Source organism: Pseudophryne corroboree, chromosome 4 (assembly GCF_028390025.1).
Source record: "Pseudophryne corroboree isolate aPseCor3 chromosome 4, aPseCor3.hap2, whole genome shotgun sequence".
NCBI lineage: Eukaryota > Metazoa > Chordata > Amphibia > Anura > Myobatrachidae > Pseudophryne > Pseudophryne corroboree.
This window is the reverse complement of record NC_086447.1, coordinates 750,854,130-750,879,393: the sequence shown is the minus strand read 5'-3', so window position 1 is coordinate 750,879,393 and position 25,264 is coordinate 750,854,130. Positions and strand designations below refer to the sequence as shown.

Sequence of the window (25,264 nt, the reverse complement as noted above, 5' to 3'; positions counted from 1 at the left end):
TATTTAATTATAAGGCAGTACCGCTGGACATATAAGGCAGTATCACTGGACATATACAGCAGTACCACTGGACATGTACAGCAGCACAGGGGCACCACCACTGGACTGGTGTAGGACAACACAGCACCACTGCAATGGACTGGACTTATACAGCAGCACTGGACATATGGCAGCAGAGGACACCACCACTGTCACTGGACTGATGCAGCACAATACACCACCACTGAACTGATGCAGCACAACACTGCACCACTGGACTGGACTTATACAGCAGCTCTGGACATATAGCAGCAGAGGACACCACCACTGTGACTGGACTGATGCAGCACTAGAAACCACCACTGGACTGATGCAGGACAACACAGCACCACTGGACTGGACTTATACAGCAGCTCTAGACATATAGCAGCAGAGGACACCACCACTGTGACTGGACTGATGCAGCACAAGACGCCACCACTGGACTAATGCAGCACAACACAGCACCACTGGACTGGACTTATTAAGCAGCACTGGACATATGACAGCAGAGGACACAACCAATGTGACTAGACTGATGCAGCACAAGACACTAACACTGAACTGATGCAGGACACTGAGGACGGAGACACATCCTCTCTATACACTCTCCAATGCCAGAGTGAAAATGGCGGCGCCGCGCCGCGACTTATATGGAATCCAAACCCCGCGAGAATCCGACAGCGGGATGGTGACGTTTTGCCTTGTTCTGGTTTCCGAGTCAGGCAGGAGGGCTTGGATCCGGGCTCGGAGCCGGGCTCGGGTAGTGAAGTCCGGTAGGGTTCGGTTCTCAGGGAACCGAACCCGCTTATCTCTAATTATTAGTAATGGTCATATTATTGGTGTATAACTCCCGTATCACTAGTCTAGTTAAACATACACCAATGTTATACTAAAGGTTATGGGATTTTAATGGCCCAAAGAGGATAATGCTGCATATATTAATGCCACAGGGATTCATGCAACAGCCTGCAGGATGTAGGCTTTGGTGAGATTCCAATGAGTCTGGACGATTTTTACAGCGGCAATCATTTAAAAGGCAACACCGTGTTAGCTTTGCCTTTTAAATCATTACAGCTTTTAAAATACTGGCAGACTCATCGGGATCTCTCCAGAGACTGCATCTCGCAGACTATTACAAAGTTCTTCTGTTGGGCATATTATGGTTATACCATACCCCCCAACATCTGTGACAGAGGATGCGTGGCATCAATGCGCGCTGGAGGCCTATGTCCAAAATGGGGTGTGTGACATCACTGTATGGGGCGTGGCCTCATGGCAAGAACCTCGGTCACAAGCCATGCCCCCTTTTAGTCACTATAGGGGCATGGACAGTGCTCAGTGAGCTGTTAGCCATGTTCCCTGTCCCTCTCTGTCGGGGAATATAATCTATTCACCACTGCTCTGCTCAGAGCAGCGAGTGACAGGGGGTAATCTCGCAGCTGCCCCTCCCCCACCGCGGGTCACTGCGACCTGTGTGTAGGACAGCGGGACAGACCGTGAAATACAGGACAGTCCCGCCAAAATCAGGATAATTGGGAGGTTTGATTATACTAGTACTAATTATTCCTATTACTAGCCATTACTATTAAAGGCATAGTAATGCTATAATAATAATAATAATAATAATAATAAAAAAATAATAATAATTATAGTACTGTGCATATTACTCAGCCTTACTATCGATTGTTATATAACTGTTACTATGACGTAGCTGCTCAATGTTTTGACAGTCAATATATCACATGGGGCCTTTGTCATCATATTGAACAATGTGTAGCTGGATATAGTGGTATAATATGTGTGCTCTTGCAACTGCATGATTTCAGGCTCATTGTGACCAGTATAAAATGTAAACTGTAGTGTCTGTGTATGTGTATGTGCTCTCATACAAACAGACATGGAGACCAGGAGATGTGATCAGCATGATGTCAAACACTTTACTCAACTGAAGACAAACATAAAGCAACACGTTTTGTAGCAGGCTGCAAACAGCACAGTGAAACAACACAGTGGTGAGACATGGTACTACGATAGCAGCTAGACCCCCTTCAGACAATGTAGCCTCTGATGTCATGAGACCATGTGAACCATGGGACATACTATACAGTAGCGGCTCTTGCCGTGGGCAAACAGGATTTTTGCCCGGGGCGCCACAGTCCTGGGGGCACCGCTACTGCTGCCGCTACCACCGCCGCCGCCTGTCCCTTCCCACTGGTGCCGTGCGGTGCGCCTGACGTCATTGCGCACCGCATGGCATTGTGGTAGTGGCCTCACACGCTAGAGGTCATAGTTGACCTCTAGTCTAGTGTCTGTGTGCAGCACTACGGGAGAGACATCATGATGTCTCTCCCATAGATCCGAGGAGCGGTGGCCGGAGACGGAGGACAGCAGTGGTCTGGAAGCAGGAGCGGGGCTGGTGAGTATTTTTTTTTTTTTGTAAGCGCCTGGGGCACAGCAACAGGGGGCACATCTACTGAGGGCACAGCAATGGGGGCACAGCAACAGTGGGCACATTTTTTTAGGGCACAGCAACGGGGCACAACTACTGAGGGCACAGCAACGGGGCAAAACTACAGGGGCATAACTACTGAGGGCACAGCAACAGGGAGCAAAACTACTGAGGGCACAGCAGCAGGGGCACAACTACTGAGGGCACAGCAACAGGGGGCAAAACTACAGGGGCACAACTACTGAGGGCACAGCAACAAGGGGCACAACTACTGTGGGCACAGCAACAGGGGGCAAAACTACAGAGGCACAACTACTGAGGGCACAGCAACATGGGGCACAAATACTGAGGGCACAGCAACAGGGGGCAAAACTACAGAGGCACAACTACTGAGGGCACAGCAACATGGGGCACAAATACTGAGGGCACAGCAATAGGGGGCAAAACTACAGGGGCACAGCAACAGGGGGCAAAACTACTGAGGGCACAGCAACAGGGAGCAAAACTACAGAGGCACAACTACTGAGGGCACAGCAACAGGGGGCAAAACTACAGGGGAACAACTACTGAGGGCACAGCAACAGGGGGCACAACTACTGAGGGCACAGCAACAGGGGGCACAACTACTGAGGGAACAGCAACAGGGGGCAAAACTACAGGGGCACAACTACTGAGGGCACAGCAACATGGGGCACAAATACTGAGGCCACAGCAACAGGGGCAAAACAACAGAGGCACAACTACTGAGGGCACAGCAATATGGGGCAAAACTACAGGGGCACAGCAACAGGGGGCAAAACTACTGAGGGCACAGCAACAGGGGGCACATCTACTGAGGGCACAGCAACAGGGGGCAAAACTACATGGGCACAGCAACAAGGGGCACAACTACTGAGGGCACAGTAACAGGGGGCAAAACTACAGAGGCACAACTACTGAGGGCACAGCAACATGGGGCACAAATACTGAGGGCACAGCAACAGGGAGCAAAACTACAGAGGCACAACTACAGGGGGAACAGCAACAGGGGGCACAACTACTGAGGGCACAGCAACAGGGGGCACAACTACTGAGGGAACAGCAACAGGGGGCAAAACTACAGAGGCACAACTACTGAGGGCATAGCAACATGGGGCACAAATACTGAGGGCACAGCAATAGGGGGCAAAACTACAGGGGCACTGCAACAGGGGGCAAAACTACTGAGGACACAGCAACAGGGAGCAAAACTACAGAGGCACAACTACTGAGGGCACAGCAACAGGGGGCAAAACTACAGGGGCACAGCAACAGGGGGCATAACTACTGAGGGAACAGCAACAGGGGGCAAAACTACAGAGGCACAACTACTGAGGGCACAGCAACATGGGGCACAGCAACAGGGGGCAAAACTACAGAGGCACAACTACTGAGGGCACAGCAACATGGGGCACAAATACTGAGGGCACAGCAATAGGGGGCAAAACTACAGGGCACAGCAACAGGGGGCAAAACTACTGAGGGCACAGCAACAGGGAGCAAAACTACAGAGGCACAACTACTGAGGGCACAGCAACAGGGGGCAAAACTACAGGGGCACAACTACTGAGGGCACAGAACAGGGGGCACAACTACTGAGGGCACAGCAACAGGGGGCACAACTACTGAGGGAACAGCAACAGGGGGCAAAACTACAGAGGCACAACTACTGAGGGTACAGCAACATGGGGCACAAATACTGAGGCCACAGCAACAGGGGCAAAACTACAGAGGCACAACTACTGAGGGCACAGCAACATGGGGCACAAATACTGAGGCCACAGCAACAGAGGCACAACTACTGAGGGCACAGCAACATGGGGCACAAATACTGAGGGCACAGCAATAGGGGGCAAAACTACAGGGGCACAGCAACAGGGGGCAAAACTACTGAGGGCACAGCAACAGGGAGCAAAACTACAGAGGCACAACTACTGAGGGCACAGCAACAGGGGGCAAAACTACAGGGGCACAACTACTGAGGGCACAGCAACAGGGGGCACAACTACTGAGGGAACAGCAACAGGGGGCAAAACTACAGAGGCACAACTACTGAGGGCACAGCAACATGGGGCACAAATACTGGGGGCACAGCAATAGGGGGAAAAACTACAGGGGCACAGCAACAGGGGGCAAAACTACTGAGGGCACAGCAACAGGGAGCAAAACTACAGAGGCACAACTACAGGGGGCACAGCAACAGGGGGCACAACTACTGACGGCACAACTACTGAGGGAACAGCAACAGGGGGCAAAACTACAGAGGCACAACTACTGAGGGCACAGCAACATGGGGCACAAATACTGAGGGCACAGCAACAGGGGGCAAAACTACAGAGGCACAACTACTGAGGGCACAGCAACATGGGGTACAAATACTGAGGGCACAGCAATAGGGGCAAAACTACAGGGGCACAGCAACAGGGGGCAAAACTACTGAGGGCACAGCAACAGGGAGCAAAACTACAGAGGCACAACTACTGAGGGCACAGCAACAGGGGGCAAAACTACAGGGGCACAACTACTGAGGGCACAGCAACAGGGGGCACAGCAACAGGGGGCACAACTACTGAGGGAACAGCAACAGGGGGCAAAACTACAGGGGCACAACTACTGAGGGCACAGCAACAGGGGACACAACTACTGAGGTCACAGCAACAGGGGGCACAACTACTGAGGGAACAGCAACAGGGGGCAAAACTACAGAGGCACAACTACTGAGGGCACAGCAACATGGGGCACAAATACTGAGGGCACAGCAACAGGGGGCAAAACTACAGAGGCACAACTACTGAGGGCACAGCAACATGGGGCACAAATACTGAGGGCACAGCAATAGGGGGCACAACTACAGGGGCACAGCAAGAGGGAGCAAAACTACAGAGGCACAACTACTGAGGGCACAGCAACAGGGGGCAAAACTACAGGGGCACAACTACTGAGGGCACAGCAACAGGGGGCACAACTACTGAGGGAACAGCAACAGGGGCACAACTACAGAGGCACAACTACTGAGGGCACAGCAACATGGGGCACAAATACTGAGGGCACAGCAACAGGGGCAAAACTACAGAGGCACAACTACTGAGGGCACAGCAACATAGGGCACAAATACTGAGGGCACAGCAATAGGGGGCAAAACTACAGGGGCACAGCAACAGGGGGCACAACTACTGAGGGCACAGCAACAGGGGGCAAAACTACAGAGGCACAACTACTGATGGCACAGCAACAAGGGGCAAAACTACAGGGACAGAGCAACAGGGGGCACATTTACAGGGGCACAGCAACAGGGGGCAAAACTACAGGGGCACAACTACTGAGGGCACAGCAACAGGGGGCACAACTACTGAGGACACAGCAACAGGGGGCAAAACTACAGAGGCACAACTACTGAGGGCACAAATACTGAGGGCACAGCAATAGGGGGCAAAACTACAGGGGCAGAGCAACAGGGGGCAAAACTACTGAGGTCACAGCAACAGGGGGCAAAACTACCGAGGGCACAGCAACGGGGGAAAACTACTGAGGGCACAGCAACAGGGGGCACATCTACTGGGGACACAGCTAAAGGGGGCATAACTCTACTGGGGGCACAACTACAGGGGGCATAACTGTGGTCACGCCCCTCCCCTATGAAGCCATGCCCTGATTTAACCCTGTTTTACCTATCGGGGAGGGGGTGGGGGGAGCGCCAAAGGAAACTTTCGCCCTGGGCGCCACAAGGTCTAGAACCGGCCCTGATACTATATGAACCACGACGGAAGAGGGAAAACCAAAGTCATGGGATACCAGTTTTACTATCGGGATCAGTATGAAATACCTACAATCAAAATGCAGACGGTCAAAATACTGACAACAATTGACCTATGGTCAAAATACTGACAAGGTCAAAATACCAACATTTAAAATGTCGACACGGTCAAATTACCGACATTTCAAATGTCGACAGGTCAAAACATCAATACAAGGTTTTCAGTTTTTTTGGGGTGTGTATGTCGACATAGGTTGACATGTACACCGTATAAGTCCCCTCGCATGGCTTGCTGCACTCGCAGTGCTTCAGGCACAGTGCCTTGCTGCGCTCGTCACACTTTTATATTCCCCCTCCAGGTCCACTGGGTTGGTAACATAGTAACATAGTTTCTGAGGTTGAAAAAAGACAATTTGTCCATCAAGTTCAACCTGGTAGTGGTCTCCTACACTGAACTATTTATAAGACTAATTTTAACTGTAGTGAGGGTTTAGCCGTAAACTAAAAAAAAGAACTCAGTTTTTTTATTACTATAGTATATGATTTAACCACCATAACCCAGTATATTCCTATCCATTAGGAATTTATCAAGCCCATTTTTAAAAGTAGTGACAGAGTCCACCATCATTACTATCTCAGGCAGGGAATTCCATATATGTATTGTCCTTACTGTGAAGAAACATTTCCGTCTCTTTGTGCGAGATCTCCTCTCCTCCAACCTAAGTTGGTGTCCACGTGTCCTTTTTGAGGGTCTTACCAAAAACAAATCCCCGCTAGCTCTGTGTATTGACCCCTTATGTATTTGTAAATGTTAATCATGTCCCCTCTTAAGCTCCTTTTTTCCAATGTAAACATGCCTAGCCTAGCAAGCCTTTCCTCGTATTCTAGAGTCTCCATCCCCTTTATCAATTTGGTCGCTCGTCTCTGAACCTTTCTATTTCCAGAATATCCTTTTGATAGTATGGTGTCCATAATTGTACACAGTATTCAAGATGTTGCCTCACCAGTGATTTATACAGTGGGAGTATAACACTCTCATCCCTTGTATCAATTCCCTACTTAATGCATGCTAATACCTTTTTTGCCTTTTTTGCTGCATTTCTCCTTTGGGTACTGCTGTTACGTTTGTTATCTATGTGAACACCTAAATCTTTTTCCAGTACACAATTCCCTAGTTTCTCCCCATTTAGTATGTAGGTAGTGTTCTTATTTATGCTACTGAAATGCATTACCTTACATTTTTCTATATTGAACCTCATTCTCAATTTTGCTGCCCATGCTTCTGATTTAAATAAGTTGTTCTGAAGAGACTCAGCATCCTCCAACAAATGTATAACCTTACACAATTTGGTATCGTCTGCAAAAATTAACACTGTGCTCTCTAGACCTGTTAATAGATCATTTATGAAAATGTTGAACAATAGTGTTCCAAGTACAGACCCCTGTGGCACACCACTTTAGTCCATTTTGAAAGAGTTCTATTTACCACTTGATGCTCCCTTTTATCCAACCAATTACTCACCCAAGTGCATAATGTGTTCCCTAGCCCAAGTTCTGTAACCGTTTAGATTAGTCACATGTGAGGTACTGTGTCGAAAGCTTTAGCAAAGTTTAAAAATATAACATCCACCCCCTTACCCTGATCTAGGTTTGTACTAACTGTTTGATAAAAGCCTATTAAGTTTGTTTGACATGACCTATCCTTCATGAATCCATGTTGGTTCCTATTGATAACCTTATTGGTTTCAAGGAACTCTTGTATTCTATCCCTTAAAATACCTTCCAGTACTTTCCCCACTATAGATGTAAGACTTACTGGTCTGTAATTACCCAGTTCAGATTTACCTCCCTTTTCAAATATTGTCACTACCTCCGCTATACGCCAGTCTTTGGGAACCATACCTGATGTAAGTGAGTCAATGAAAATCAAAAATAGGGGTCTTGCTAATTCGGAGAGTAGCTCCATGAGATCCCTTGGGTAAATTCCATCGGGACCAGGTGACTTATTAATCTTCATTTTTTTTATTCAGTCACAGACTACTTCCTCACTTAAATAAGCATTTAGCTGTAAAGTATGAACAGGTCGGTTTTGATGAAAAAATCATGAAAAACATGTTGATTTTCCGACCTGCCGACATTTTAAATGTCGGTATTTTGAACGTGTCAGTATTTTAAATGTCGGTATTTTGACCATGTTGGTATTTTGACCTTGTCGGTATTTTGACCATCGGTCAATGGTTGTCAGTATTTTGACTGTCAGTATTTTGATTGTTGGTAAATTGACCGCATCCCTTACTATCAATGTTAACATCTATTCCATTTAGTAACCTGTGGCGAGCAGGCCATGGGTAACCTGTACCCAGAGCAAGCCACGAGCCCGAAGCCTGCGAGGGTACAGTTTGGGTCACCATGTTACACTTTTGGTCCCATGTTCTGAACCTTTCTTCTCACCCTGCTATCGCGGTTTACATGGTATGTTCCATGGTTCCCGTTCGTGGTCTGATTCCATCTGAGGCAACATTCGCTGAAGGGGAGAGGAGACACAACCATGGTACTACAGGCATGAAACAGCAATGTGAATCTAGCAGAGCCAGATTCCAATACGTAGCATACACTTTTAGTACAGGTTGAGTATCCCTTATCCAAAATGCTTGGGACCAGAGGTATTTTGGATATCGGATTTTTCCGTAGTTTGGAATAATTGCATACCATAATGAGATATCATGGTGATGGGACCTAAATCTAAACACAGAATGCATTTATGTTTCATATACACCTTATACACACAGCCTGAAGGTCATTTTAGCCAATATTTTTTGTAACTTTGTGCATTAAACAAAGTGTGCATACATTCACACAATTCATTTATGTTTCATATACACCTTATACACACAGCCTAAAGGTCATTTAATACAATATTTTTAATAACTTTGTGTATTAAACAAAGTTTGTGTACATTGAGCCATCAGAAAACAAAGGTTTCACTATCTCACTCTCAATCAAAAAAGTCCGTATTTCGGAATATTCCGTATTTCGGAATATTTGGATATGGGATACTCAACCTGTAGTTTACAGATTTTTCATGTTCTTTTTACATTTCTTTATATGGTCTTTGGCAGTATGGATGGTGTAATGGTTAGCATTACTGCCTCACAGCACTGAGGTCATGGGTTCGATTCCCACCATGGCCCTAACTGTGTTTGTATATTCTCCCCGTACTTGCGTGGGTTTCCTCCGGGTACTCCGGTTTCCTCCCACAATCCAAAAATATACTGGTAGGTTAATTGGCTCCCAACAAAAATTAACCCTAGTGTGAATGTGTCTGTGTGTACACGTGGTAGGAAATATAGACTGTAAGCTCCACTGGGGCAGGCATTGATGCGAATGGGCAAATATTCTCTGTAAAGCGCTGCGGAATATGTGTGCGCTATAGAAATAACTGGTAAAAATAATAATAATACATACTGTATGTGTTCTGGTAAATATGGTATTCTGGCCAGAGGGGCATTTATCATTCTGGCACTAGAGACAGTGGGAGGCATTTCCTGGTGTGGGGTTTACTTACTGGAATCTCATCTTCTTAACCAACATTTCTGATTGAATGGTGGTGGGGTCATTTTTGCAGTATATGGCTATTAAATATATAGCTTCTAATTCCATCTTTAAGAGTATTTCTAATTGTGTCAGAAGTTGTGGTCAGGATTTAGGGGCTGATTTATCACCATCCGCACCTGAGGATGCGGATGGGATGTGAGAAAATCGACCCAATCCGCACTGCAATAATTGACTACATCGCAAGGATGTATCAATTATCGCATGCAGGGACACAGCTTGTGAGAAAGCGCTGCCACCGCCAGGTTGACCCCCGTCACGACCCCCATTGCGATGACCCCATTCCCGTGACCCCTCCTTCATCACTGACTCATACTCACCAGGCAGGGATTGGTGGTCAGAGCTCCTGGACGTCTGACGATCATCAGGGCTCCCTGCTTGCTGTGACCTCTGGTGCTGTAAAGTGACCTGCTGTTTTGCAGCATCACATTACTACTCCGGAGGTCACGGGAGCAGCAGTGAGCCCCCATTTTTTACACAGTGATCAGCTTGTGTGTTCATCGGACACACAGAGCTGATCACACTGCTGGCTCTCCGCACAGCTTCCTCTGCCATCACAGGGCTCACTGCTGTGTTTTTTTTTCAGTTGTTTTTTTATATCTGTAAATCTGGTCAGATCGCATTTTCCATTCTAAGTATGGGAAATGCGATTTTGCTTACTAAAAAAAAAAATGAAGTAAAGGTTTTGAACCAAAAGCCCTTTAATACATTCCAGTGATGCTAAAATAATGTGAAAAGGGTGTATTTCACATTATTTTAGTAAAAACAAAAGTTTATAAATGTGCCCCCTAATCTTGGCTGCAGCATCACAAAATTCATACCCAGAGTGGATACTCTTCCTGAGTGAAAATGACTTTCTCTTTCCAGCGTCAGAGCCTACCATTTGCTCTGCTGTCACATCGCTTCAGTTTATGTCTTCCCAATAGCTCCTGTGTCTCGCTACACCTGTTGGGTGGACAGTCGCCACATACGCTTGTCAGAATAAATCCATGCTCCTATCACTCAACACTATGGGCTCTCTGACAAATCAAACTGAGAGTACTTGACAGCACACCCTGAGCTCTCGCATGCTGCTTGAGCCATACTGACTTTAAGGAAAAAGAAATGTTATAAAAAAAAAACATTCCTTTAATTTTTAATACCCCAAAAGCAGTATCTAGTGGTCCAATCGCCCCCCCCCCCCCTCCCCTTCATATTTTCAAAATAAACTTTGGATGCACTCCTGGAGATAGATAGATAGATAGATAGATAGATAGATAGATAGACAGATAGATAGATAGATAGATAGATAGATAGATAGATTTATACAGGGCTGCCATCAGAAATTGTGGGGCCCGGGACTGACAAAAATAAGAATTTACTTACCGATAATTCTATTTCTCGTAGTCCGTAGTGGATGCTGGGGACTCCGTAAGGACCATGGGGAATAGCGGCTCCGCAGGAGACTGGGCACAAAAGTAAAGCTTTAGAACTACCTGGTGTTCACTGGCTCCTCCCCCCATGACCCTCCTCCAAGCCTCAGTTAGGATACTGTGCCCGGACGAGCGTACACAATAAGGAAGGATTTTGAATCCCGGGTAAGACTCATACCAGCCACACCAATCACACCATATAACTTGTGATCTAAACCCAGTTAACAGCATGATAACAGAGGAGCCTCTAGAAAAGATGGCTCACTACAGCAATAACCCGATTTTTTGGTAACAATAACTATGTACCAGTATTGCAGACAATCCGCACTTGGGATGGGCGCCCAGCATCCACTACGGACTACGAGAAATAGAATTATCGGTAAGTAAATTCTTATTTTCTCTAACGTCCTAAGTGGATGCTGGGGACTCCGTAAGGACCATGGGGATTATACCAAAGCTCCCAAACGGGCGGGAGAGTGCGGATGACTCTGCAGCACCAAGTGAGAGAACTCCCGGTCCTCCTCAGCCAGGATATCAAATTTGTAGAATTTTACAAACGTATTTGCTCCTGACCAAGTAGCTGCTCGGCAAAGTTGTAAAGCCGAGACCCCTCGGGCAGCCGCCCAAGATGAGCCCACCTTCCTTGTGGAATGGGCTTTTACAGATTTTGGCTGTGGCAGGCCTGCCACAGAAAGTGCAAGCTGAATTGTACTACAAATCCAACGAGCAATAGTCTGCTTAGAAGCAGGAGCACCCAGCTTGTTGGGTGCATACAGAATAAACAACGAGTCAGATTTTCTGACTCCAGCCGTCCTGGAAACATATATTTCCAGGGCTCTGACAACGTCTAGCAACTTGGAGTCCTCCAAGTCCCTAGTAGCCGCAGGCACCACAATAGGTTGATTCAGGTGAAACGCTGAAAACCACCTTAGGGAGAAACTGAGGACAAGTCCTCAATTCCGCCCTGTCCGAATGGAAAATCAGATGAGGGCTTTTTGTTAGGGTCTCCTGCCCTGTGCTGCCACGTCGTCATGGCAACCGGGAGACAAGTGCTAGTGGAGTAACCTGAGCGCAGCTGATACTCCGGTTCGGGTCTTTTGCTGTGCAGTGGTTATAGGCTCTGTGCACGGCAGGGGATCCGGTGCTGGTTTTTGTGCTCACAGTCTGTGAGGTCTGAGTGGGGCGTGGACAGCACCTGCTTTATAAGGCCTCTTTTCAGGGTAAGCAGATGCTGCTGAATCTTTGTTGGTTAGTCAGTTCATGAAAGTTAGCCAGTACTGTGTAGCTTTGTATTTGTTTGTTGCTTACTGCAAATAGGCCTGGGGATTTGGTATTACACTCTGCCAATCCAGACCTAGCAGTAAGACTGGAGTCAGTCGTTTAGCTTGCTGGGGTTCTGTTACCACTCTGTGAACTTAGCAAGTTTGCGGCTGTATTCTAAGACTTGCCTGTCTAATCCTGTCTCACTGTGCTAGGTGTCAGGGGTCAGTTTAGTGGCAGTAAGCTAAAACCTGTGCACTGCAAGTGAGAAATAGGATTGTGGAGACTCTCCTTGTGTCTATCATTCCATCTCTGACCAAGGAGTTTACTGCCACACCCGTTGGTAACCCTTTAGGGTTTTGCTGTTGCCCTTAGCAACAGCATTTCGGGTTCTCTATGTATTAAAACACAACATCTTGCTTTTTCCATCTGTGCAGTTCTAATACAAAGGAGATACCCAGTTCCTTAGCCTCTGGGCTTCTCTGTTCACTTTGTGTGTATTTTGTTACCCTATTACCTTCTGTGTACGTTATGTCATATTCCCCAGTTTGTCTGTGAGTCCATTTGTTTTGCATAACAGTTCAAACACCAGTACATTCCTGCAGACACTGGAGTGCATAACAGTTCTGACACCAGTACTTTCCTGCAGGCACTGGTGTGCATAACATATTCAGCAGCCTAATACTCCTGTTGAAATTTTGTGGGAATATGGAGCATACCCCTCAAAATACGTTGCAACAGGTGGTCGATCAGGTGCAGGTCCTGACTCGACAATTTAATGATTTGTCCATTAAAATGCACACCTCCCAGGCTGCTGGTGGAGCTCCCGCAGCAGCAGCACCTGCAGGGGTTAAGGAGCCGAAAGTAAATCTCCCGGATCGTTTTTCTGGAGATCGCTCGCAGTTCTTTTATTTCAAGGAGAGCTGCAAGCTATACTTCCGGCTTAGGCCTCAGTCTTCTGGGTCGGAGATTCAGCGGGTGGGCATAGTGATTTCCTTGCTACAAGGAGACCCACAGGTCTGGGCATATGGGTTGCAGCCTGACTGTCCGTCGCTTAAAAGTGTTGATGCTTTTTTTACGGCACTGGGCATGTTGTATGATGACCCTGACAAGACGGCCTCAGCCGAGGCTCAGATTTCGATCCTTAAGCAAGGGCGAAGGCCAGTTGAGGTTTACTGTACGGAGTTTCGGAGGTTGGCCCATGATACCCAGTGGAATGACCCAGCCCTGAGACACCAGTACCGAAGAGGTCTTTCTAACCAGATAAAGGACCAACTGGTACAATATCCCTTGCCTGATAGCTTGGATCAGCTCATGCAGTTATCCATCCGGGGGGATAGACGGCTGAGAGAGCGTAGGCTTGAAAGGGAGACTGAGATTTCCTTCCTTCCCAAGGGAACCTCAGACTCTGAGGAATTTTCTGAGGAGCCTATGCAGATTGGGGCTACCCGCCTCTCCTCGCGTGAGAAGACGCGGAGGAGACAGCAGGGGTTGTGTTTGTACTGTGGGAATAAAGGTCATGTGGTAGTATCATGCCCAGAAAAGCCGGAAAACTTCAGGGCCTGAGGGTGATGGGAAATATCCTGTCAGGCCAGAAGTCAGAATTTCCCAAGAAGACTTTTATCATTCCGGTGACCTTGAAGATCCTCGGTCAAACTGTCAAGACTGAGGCCTTTGTGGACAGTGGGGCCGACGGGGTTTTTATGGACCGCCAATTCGCCCTGAAACACTCTGTTCCCTTAGTACCCTTGGCATCGGAAATTGAGATTTGTGGGTTAAACGGGGAACCATTATCCCAAGGTAAAATTACCTCTTGCACTAGCCAGATTTCTTTGTTTATTGGAGCCACACACTCTGAAAAATTGTCCTTTTATGTGACTGTCTGTACTTTTGCCCCATTGGTGTTGGGGTTACCCTGGTTAAGGGCCCACAATCCTCAATTTGACTGGGTCTCTAGGGAGATTCTTAGTTGGGGTACTGATTGTTTCAGGAGATGCTTGAGCCTTCCAGTCAGGCTCTCGCAGCTAAGTTTGCCAGGATTGCCAGGGTGTTATGCAGATTTTGCGGACGTGTTCTCCAAAAAAGTTGCAGAGGTACTACCTCCCCATCGCCCCTATGACTGTGCCATTGATTTGTTGCCAAATGCTAAGCTTCCCAAGAGCAGGTTGTACTCCCTGTCACGTCCTGAGACTCAGGCTATGGCAGAGTACATTCAGGAGAACTTGGCTATGGGATTTATCAGACCTTCACAGTCTCCAGTTGGGTCGGGGTTCTTCTTCGTGGGTAAAAAGGACGGTTCGTTGCGACCCTGCATCGACTTCAGGGAATTGAACCGTATCACGATTAAAAACTCATACCCACTGCCTCTCATTTCGGTCTTGTTTGACCAGCTTCGTACTGCCACCATTTTTTCTAAGATTGACCTACGCGGTGCGTACAATCTAATCCGAATAAGAGAGGGGGATGAATGGAAGACTGCCTTTAATACCCACTCAGGGCATTATGAATATTTGGTGATGCCTTTTGGGCTCTGTAATGCCCCGGCAGTCTTCCAGGATTTCATGAATGATGTGCTCAGGGAATATTTGGATAGATTCTTAGTTGTATACTTAGATGACATCCTAATCTTCTCCCATTCCCTGGAGGAACATCGGAAGCATGTACGCTTAGTCCTCCAGAAACTCAGAGACCACCGGCTTGGGGCGAAGCTGGAGAAGTGCGAATTTGAAGTTCAGCAAATCGCATTTCTAGGATATATTATCTCCCCAGAAGGTTTCCAAATGGAGGGTTCCAAGGTACAGGCAGTCCTGGATTGGGTGCAGCCCACTAGTTTGAAGGCGCTTCAGCGTTTCCTGGGCTTTGCGAATTTTTATAGACGATTTATCGCTGGATTTTCGTCTATAGTGGCGCCCTTGGTGGCACTCACTAAGAAAGGGGCGGATGTTGCTCACTGGTCTTGTGAGGCTAAAGCGGCTTCTGCCCGTCTCAAAAGGGCATTTGTTTCGGCCAAGGTGCTGCGACACCCAGATCCAGAGCGTCCTTTTGTGGTGGAGGTGGATGCCTCTGAGATGGGTATTGGGGCAGTGCTTTCTCAGATGGGAGTGTCTGATAATCGCCTTCATCCCTGTGCTTACTTTTCCCGTAAATTTTCGCCTGCCGAGATGAATTATGACGTGGGTAACCGGGAATTGTTGGCTATTAAGGATGCACTCGAGGAGTGGAGACACTGGCTTGAGGGGGCTAAGTTTGTGGTCTCAATTCTCACTGACCATAAGAATCTGGCATATTTAGAGTCAGCGAAGCGTCTCAATGCCAGGCAGGCACGATGGGCTTTGTTTTTTGCTCGCTTTAATTTTTTGATAACATATCGCCCTGGGTCAAAAAACATCAAGGCTGATGCGCTCTCGCGGAGTTTTGCTCCAATCCAGGAGACCACCGAGGAGCCGTTGCCCATTGTTTCCCCATCATGTATTAAAGTGGGCATTACCCAGGACCTCTTATCATTAGTCCTTAGAGCACAGGAGCAGGCTCCTCCAGACCTTCCGGTAGGTCTTTTGTTTGTGCCTCCTAGGTTAAGACAGCGAGTGTTCCTGGAATTCCATGCCAAGAAGTCGGCAGGTCACCCGGGTATTGCCAGAACTCGGGAGTTGCTATCTAGGGCGGTGTGGTGGCCCTCGGTGGCTAAGGATGTGGATCAGTGGGTTCGGGCATGTGACATCTGTGCCCGAAATAAGACTCCTAGAGGGGTTCCTGTTGGCCCATTACATCCACTCTCTATCCCATCTAAGCCATGGACCCACATTTCAATGGATTTTGTGGTGGACTTGCCCAAATCCTCGGGGATGACAGCCATCTGGGTTGTCGTTGACAGGTTTTCGAAGATGGCGCACTTCGTTCCACTGGTTGGGCTGCCATCAGCCAGACGCCTGTCTGATTTATTTATGCTGCATGTTGTGCGTCTCCACGGGTTGCCACTTGATGTGGTCTCTGACCGCGGATCCCAGTTTGTGGCCAAATTCTGGAGGGCATTTTGTTCCGATCTCCAGATTTCTGTCAGCTTGTCGTCAGGCTACCATCAGCAGTCTAATGGGCAGACTGAAAGGGTGAACCAGTCCTTGGAGCAGTTCCTCAGGTGTTATGTCTCCAAGTGTCAGACTGACTGGGTTGCTCATCTGTCCATGGCGGAGTTTGCCTATAACAACGCGGCTCACTCTGCTACAGGGATCTCTCCCTTCCTTTGTGTGTATGGGCATCATCCTAAGGCCAATTCTTTTGACCCCCTGGACTCCACGCCTGTTGGTTCCTCTGTGGTTTCGGTCCTTAGAGGTATTTGGCGGAAAGTGAAGAAAGCCCTTGTGTCTGTGTCATTAGTGACCAAAAGGGTTTTTGATAAGCGGAAAAGACCCTGCAGCTTCAAATTAGGAGACTTCGTCTGGTTGTCTACCAAGAATTTGAAGTTGAGACAGCCATCTCATAAGTTAGGGCCCCGGTTCATCGGCCCTTATAAGATCACCAGGGTTATCAATCCGGTGGCATTTCAGTTAGATCTGCCCCGTTCTTTGGGTATCAATAAAACATTTCATTGTTCCCTTTTAAAACGGGCGATTAGTAATCCTTCTTCCAGTGGAAGACCTTCCCCTCTTCTGATACGTGGCCAGAGGGAGTTTGTTGTTGAAAGGATTCTTGACTCCAAGGTGGTTCGGGGTCGGCTGTCATTTTTGGTGCACTGGAAGGGGTATGGCCCGGAGGAGCGGTCGTGGGTGCGCAGTTGTGATCTTCATGCCCCCAGACTGATACGCTCTTTCTTCTCGCAGTTCCCCGATAAACCCGGTGGTAGGGGTTCTTTGACCCCTCGTCAGAGGGGGGGTACTGTTAGGGTCTCCTGCCCTGTGCTGCCACGTCGTCATGGCAACCGGGAGACAAGTGCTAGTGGAGTAACCTGAGCGCAGCTGATACTCCGGTTCGGGTCTTTTGCTGTGCAGTGGTTATAGGCTCTGTGCACGGCAGGGGATCCGGTGCTGGTTTTTGTGCTCACAGTCTGTGAGGTCTGAGTGGGGCGTGGACAGCACCTGCTTTATAAGGCCTCTTTTCAGGGTAAGCAGATGCTGCTGAATCTTTGTTGGTTAGTCAGTTCATGAAAGTTAGCCAGTACTGTGTAGCTTTGTATTTGTTTGTTGCTTACTGCAAATAGGCCTGGGGATTTGGTATTACACTCTGCCAATCCAGACCTAGCAGTAAGACTGGAGTCAGTCGTTTAGCTTGCTGGGGTTCTGTTACCACTCTGTGAACTTAGCAAGTTTGCGGCTGTATTCTAAGACTTGCCTGTCTAATCCTGTCTCACTGTGCTAGGTGTCAGGGGTCAGTTTAGTGGCAGTAAGCTAAAACCTGTGCACTGCAAGTGAGAAATAGGATTGTGGAGACTCTCCTTGTGTCTATCATTCCATCTCTGACCAAGGAGTTTACTGCCACACCCGTTGGTAACCCTTTAGGGTTTTGCTGTTGCCCTTAGCAACAGCATTTCGGGTTCTCTATGTATTAAAACACAACATCTTGCTTTTTCCATCTGTGCAGTTCTAATACAAAGGAGATACCCAGTTCCTTAGCCTCTGGGCTTCTCTGTTCACTTTGTGTGTATTTTGTTACCCTATTACCTTCTGTGTACGTTATGTCATATTCCCCAGTTTGTCTGTGAGTCCATTTGTTTTGCATAACAGTTCAAACACCAGTACATTCCTGCAGACACTGGAGTGCATAACAGTTCTGACACCAGTACTTTCCTGCAGGCACTGGTGTGCATAACACTTTTACAGGATAAAGCCGCCAATTCTGACACGCACCTGGCCCAGGCCAGGGCCAACAGCATGACCACTTTCCATGTGAGATATTTTAACTCCACATATTTAAGTGGTTCAAACCAATGTGACTTTTGGAACCCAAAAACTACATTTAGATCCCAAGGTGCCACTGGAGGCACAAAAGGAGGCTGTATATACAGTACCCCTTTCACAAACGTCTGAACTTCAGGGACTGAAGCTAGTTCTTTTTGGAAGAAAATTGACAGGGCCGAAATTTGAACCTTAATGGACCCCCATTTCAGGCCCATAGACACTCCTGTTTGCAGGAAATGTAGGAATCGACCTAGTTGAAAATTCCTCCGTCGGGGCCTTACTGGCCTCGCACCACGCAACATATTTTCGCCAAATGCGGTGATAATGTTTTGCGGTTATATCTTTCCTGGCTTTGATCAGGATAGGGATGACTTCATCCGGAATGCCTTTTTCCTTCAGGATCCGGCGTTCAACCGCCCTGCCGTTAAATGCAGCCGCGGTAAGTCTTGGAACAGACAGGGTCCTTGCTGGAGCAGGTCCCTTCTTAGAGGTAGAGGCCACGGATCCTCCGTGAGCATCTCTTGAAGTTCCGGTTACCAAGTCCTTCTTGGCCAATCCGGAGCCACGAATATAGTGCTTACTCCTCTCCATCTTATAATTCTCAGTACCTTGGTTATGAGAGGCAGAGGAGGGAACACATACACTGACTGGTACACCCACTGTGTTACCAGAGCGTCTACAGCTATTGCCTGAGGGTCCCTTGACCTGGCGCAATACTTGTCGAGTTTTATAAACATGTGGAAGACTTCTGGGTAAAGTACCCACTCTCCCGGGTGGAGGTCGTGTCTGCTGAGGAAGTCTGCTTCCCAGTTGTCCACTCCCGGAATGAATACTGCTGACAGTGCTATCACATGATTTTCCGCCCAGCGAAGAATCCTTGCAGCTTCTGCCATTGCCCTTCTGCTTCTTGTGTCACCCTGTCTGTTTACGTGGGTGACTGCCGTGATGTTGTCCGAATGGATCAACTCCGGGTGACCTTGAAGCAGAGGTCTTGCTGAGCTTAGAGCATTGTAAATGGCCCTTAGCTTCAGGATATTTATGTGAAGTGATGTCTCCAGGCTTGACCATAAGCTCTGGAAATTCCTTCCCTGTGTGACTGCTCCCCAGCCTCGCAGGCTGGCATCTGTGGTCACCAGGACCCAGTCCTGAATGTGCGGCCCTCTAGAAGATGAGCACTCTGCAACCACCACAGGAGAGACACCCTTGTGCTTGGTGACAGGGTTATCCGCTGATGCATCTTAAGATGCGACCCAGACCATTTGTCCAGCAGGTCCCACTGGAAAGTTCTTGCGTGGAATCTGCCGCATGGGATTGCTTCATAGGAAGCCACCATTTTTTCCAGAACCATCTCATTGATGTACTGAGACTTGGCTCGGTTATAGGAGGTTCCCGACTAGCTCGGATAACTCCCTGACTTTCTCCTCCGGGAGAAACACCTTTTTCTGAACTGTGTCCAGGATCATCCCTAAGAACAGAAGACGAGTCGTCGGAATCAGCTGCGATTTTGGAATATTGAGAATCCAATCGTGCTGCCGCAACACTACCTGAGATAGTGCTACACCGACCTCCAACTGTTCCCTGGATCTTACCCTTATCAGGGAAACGTCCAAGTAAGGGATAACTAAAATTCCCTTCCTTCGAAGGAGTATCATCATTTCGGCCATTACCTTGGTAAAGACCCGGGGTGCCGTGGACCATCCATACGGCAGCGTCTGAAACTGATAGTGACAGTTCTGTACCATAAACCTGAGGTACCCTTGGTGAGAAGGGTAAATTGGGACATGAAGGTAAGCATCCTTGATGTACCGAGACATCATGTAGTCCTCTTCTTCCAGGTTTGCAATCACTGCTCTGAGTGACTCAATCTTGAATTTGAACCTCTGTATGTAAGTGTTCAAAGATTTTAGATTTAGAATCGGTCTCACCGAGCCGTCCGGCTTCGGTACCACAACAGTGTGGAATAATACCCCGTTCCCTGTTGCAGGAGGGGTACCTTGATTATCACCTGCTGGGAATACAGCTTGTGAATGGCTTCCAAAACTGTCTCCCTGTCAGAAGGAGACATCGGTAAAGCCGACTTTAGGAAACGGCGAGGGGGAGACGTCTCGAATTCCAATTTGTACCCCTGAGATATCACCTGAAGGATCCAGGGGTCTACTTGCGAGTGAGCCCACTGCGCGCTGTAATTCATTGAGACGGGCCCCCACCGTGCCTGATTCTGCTTGTAAAGCCCCAGCGTCATACTGAGGGCTTGGCAGAGGCGGGAGAGGGTTTCTGTTCCTGGGAACTGGCTGATTTCTGCAGCCTTTTTCCTCTCCCTCTGTCACGGGGCAGAAATGAGGAACCTTTTGCCCGCTTGCCCACGAAAAGACTGCGCCTGATAATACGGCATCTTCTCATGTTGAGAGGCGACCTGGGGTACAAACGTGGATTTCCCAGCTGTTGCCATGGCCACCAGGTCTGAAAGACCGACCCCAAATAACTCCTCCCCTTAATAAGGCAATACTTCCAAATGCCGTTTGGAATCCGCATCACCTGACCACTGTCGTGTCCATAACCCTCTACTGCAGGCATTCCCAACCACGGTCCTCAAGGCACACCAACAGTGCAGGTTTTAGTGATATCCAGGCTTCAGCACAGGTGACTTAATTAGTAGCTCTGTTATTTTGATTTAACCATCTGTGCTGCAGCCTGGATATCACTAAAACCTGCACTGTTGGTGTGCCTTGAGGACCGTGGTTGGGAATGCCTGCTCTACTGGTAGAAATGGACAACGCACTTAGACTTGATGCCAGTCGGCAAATATTCCGCTGTGCATCACGCATATATAGAAATGCATCTTTTAAATGCTCTATAGGCAATAATATACTGTCCCTATCTAGGGTATCAATATTTTCAGTCAGGGAATCCGACCACGCCAACCCAGCACTGCACATCCAGGCTGAGGCGATTGCTGGTCGCAATATAACACCAGTATGTGTGTAAATACCTTTTAGGATGCCCTCCTGCTTTCTATCAGCAGGATCCTTAAGGGCGGCCATCTCAGGAGAGGGTAGAGCCCTTGTTCTTACAAGCGTGTGAGCGCTTTATCTACCCTAGGGGGTGTTTTCCAACGCACCCTAACCTCTGGCGGGAAAGGATATAATGCCAATAACATTTTTGAAATTATCAGTTGTTATCGGGGGAAAACCACGCATCATCACACACCTCATTTAATTTCTCAGATTCAGGAAAACTACAGGTAGTTTTTCCTCACCGAACATAATACCCCTTTTTGGTGGTACTCGTATTATCAGAAATGTGTAAAACATTTTTCATTGCCTCAATCATGTAACGTGTGGCCCTACTGGAAGTCACATTTGTCTCTTCACCGTCGACACTGGAGTCAGTATCCGTGTCGGCGTCTATATCTGCCATCTGAGGTAACGGGCGCTTTAGAGCCCCTGACGGCCTATGAGACGTCTGGACAGGCACAAGCTGAGTAGCCGGCTGTCTCATGTCAACCACTGTCTTTTATACAGAGCTGACACTGTTACGTAATTCCTTCCAACAGTTCATCCACTCAGGTGTCGACCCCCTAGGGGGTGACATCACTATTACAGGCAATCTGCTCCGTCTCCACATCATTTTTCTCCTCATACATGTCGACACAAACGTACCGACATACAGCACACACACAGGGAATGCTCTGATAGAGGACAGGACCCCACTAGCCCTTTGGGGAGACAGAGGGAGAGTTTGCCAGCACACACCAGAGCGCTATATATATACAGGGATAACCTTATATAAGTGTTTTTCCCCTTATAGCTGCTGTATCTTTAATACTGCGCGTAATTAGTGCCCCCCTTCTCTTTTTTAACCCTTTCTGTAGTGTAGTGACTGCAGGGGAGAGCCAGGGAGCTTCCCTCCAACGGAGCTGTGAGGGAAAATGGCGCCAGTGTGCTGAGGAGATAGGCTCCGCCCCCTTATCGGCGGCCTTATCTCCCGTTTTTCTATGTATTCTGGCAGGGGTTAAATTCATCCATATAGCCCAGGAGCTATATGTGATGCATTTTTTGCCATCCAAGGTGTTTTTATTGCGTCTCAGGGCCCCCCCCCCCAGCGCCCTGCACCCTCAGTGACCGGAGTGTGAAGTGTGCTGAGAGCAATGGCGCACAGCTGCAGTGCTGTGCGCTACCTTGTTGAAGACAGGACGTCTTCTGCCGCCGATTTTCCGGACCTCTTCTGTCTTCTGGCTCTGTAAGGGGGCCGGCGGCGCGGCTCTGGGACCCATCCATGGCTGGGCCTGTGATCGTCCCTCTGGAGCTAATGTCCAGTAGCCTAAGAAGCCCAATCCACTCTGCACGCAGGTGAGTTCGCTTCTTCTCCCCTTAGTCCCTCGATGCAGTGAGCCTGTTGCCAGCAGGTCTCACTGAAAATAAAAAACCTAAAACTAAACTTTTCACTAAGCAGCTCAGGAGAGCCACCTAGTGTGCACCCTTCTCGTTCGGGCACAAAAATCTAACTGAGGCTTGGAGGAGGGTCATGGGGGAGGAGCCAGTGCACACCAGGTAGTTCTAAAGCTTTACTTTTGTGCCCAGTCTCCTGCGGAGCCGCTATTCCCCATGGTCCTTACGGAGTCCCCAGCATCCACTTAGGACGTTAGAGAAATAGGCAGGGCCCCCCACCCGCCAGATGGAGTATGGACAATCACTAGAGAAGCATTAGAGGAGGGACCCACCATGGCACAGCTTTACCAGAGCACTAACTTCCCTCCCTACTTATCACAGCATTTGCCTAAGCAGTGCGTGCGGATATTGGCACATGTGTGCATTCCACTCACAGCTCCCACTGTCACCAATCAGATAAACACGCTTACCCACATGCCCATCGCACTAATTTATGGGCACTTTCTCCCAACAATGGGCTGTTTGTCCATTTCAGCAGTGCACTTGAGATACACGTGTCCAAGCCTGTGATGGCCGCTGTCATAGGACACAGTGAAATAGACAAAAAGCAAGAAAGGATGTGTACATTGAGGAAAAAAAACATAGCAGGAAAAAAGAAGGAAGAGAGAGGAATAAAAGTGGTGAGAGAGAAAAAGTATTTTAGGGGGAGACCAAGAGGGAGAGAGAAAGAGACAGGGGAAAGGAGGCAAAATAGACCAGGGGGGGGGTGGGGGTGGGGGGGTTGGAGAGGGGGAGAGAGAGACCAAGGGCAGGGATATGGTAGGATAAGAGAAGGGGAGAGAGAGAGCTTCAATGTTGAGATAACGTAGATGTTATAGTCACAGGGCTTGTGGACACTATCCTTAAGGCACCACCAGATATTTAATATTCTCACCGTACTAAGGGATGTAGTCGGGTTCCCAGCGGTCAGAATACAGACGCCAGAATCCCGACTGCCAGAATGCCGGCAGCAAGCCACCGAGCCCGCTAGGGGCTTCATTACGCTCGCCCCCCTGTTGGCATTTTGGCAGTCGGGATCCCAGCATCAGTATTCTGACCGCCGAGATCCCATATCCAACCCATTGCTAATGTAGTGAAGGTTTGGAAGATACACATACACCTAGCTCACACGCCTGACATACGCACACAGTGACTCGGACACTGATCAAGCTCACACACCTGACATACATGCACAATGACACTGACCAAACTCTCACACACAGTGACACTGACCAGGCACATTCACGCACAGTGACACTGACCAAACTCTCACACACAGTGACACTGACACTGACCAAACTCTCACACACAGTGACACTGACACTGACCAAACTCTCACACACAGTGACACTGACCAAACTTTCACACACAGTGACACTGACCAAACTCTCACACACAGTGACACTGACACTGACCAAACTCTCACACACAGTGACCAAACTCTCACACACAGTGACACTGACCAAACTTTCACACACAGTGACACTGACCAAACTCTCACACACAGTGACACTGACCAAACTCTCACACACAGTGACACTGACCAAACTCTCTCACACAGTGACACTGACACTGACCAAACTCTCACACACAGTGACACTGACCAAACTCTCACACACAGTGACACTGACCAAACTCTCACACACAGTGACACTGTCCAGGTACACACACAGTGACACTGACTATGCTCACACACATTACACATACACACAGGAACACTGACCAGGCTCTTCATCTTTGTTGACTGCAGTCTCCGGCAGCAGCAACCTCCCTGACTCCTCCTCCAACTTATTCCAGTACAACTTTCTCGGCAGTGTACTGTCTGTGTAGGGTGGGGAGTGTCTGTGCTGAGTGATTGTGTGTGATGTGTCACTCAGCCAATCGGAGCACAGCACACACTGCAGAGGAGTTCCTGCTCTGATCAGGAAACTCCTCAGCGTTAGGACAGACAGACTGGAGAGCAGCCAGACACTGCATTGTGCGTGGGTTCCCAGCCTGATGGTAGTGGGCGGGGCTACTAAGCAGAGAGGCAGAGAAGACATTTACAAGCTTCAGCGGTCAGTAGGACAGGGGCCCCCTATCATTTGTGGTAGGAGTGGGGGAGCGAGGCATGAGCGGGCCGGGCCCCCCCTATCGGTCTGAATGTCCGGGCCCGGGACTGCAGTACCCGCAGTCCCCCCTTGATGGCGGCCCTGGATTTATATACACACACTAACAAACAAACAAACAAAAATGAGGCTGCACTTGCAATGGATTAACAAGAAAGTAGTGTATTATTGCCAGCACATACTGTACATATTGGTGATCAATGTGTATGAGAGGGTATGGGGGTTGTACGCTGCACTCCAGGAACACTCACCAGCCCTGTGTAGGTAGTGTGGGCACTCATGGCTGCTGCATGCAGAGCTGTAACTAGACTTTAT

General features: G+C 48.5%; 1 long non-coding RNA gene across 1 annotated transcript in view; it reads right to left on the bottom strand.

The window, feature by feature from the left end:
- LOC134910301 (uncharacterized) overlaps positions 1 to 24,825 on the bottom strand; it is a 320,048-nt gene extending 295,223 nt beyond the window's left edge. Inside the window, exon 1 of the long non-coding RNA XR_010176164.1 lies at positions 24,565 to 24,825. This is a non-coding gene — a long non-coding RNA (uncharacterized LOC134910301). The remainder of the gene's footprint in view (positions 1 to 24,564) is intronic.
- Between the last annotated feature and the right edge of the window lie 439 nt (positions 24,826 to 25,264).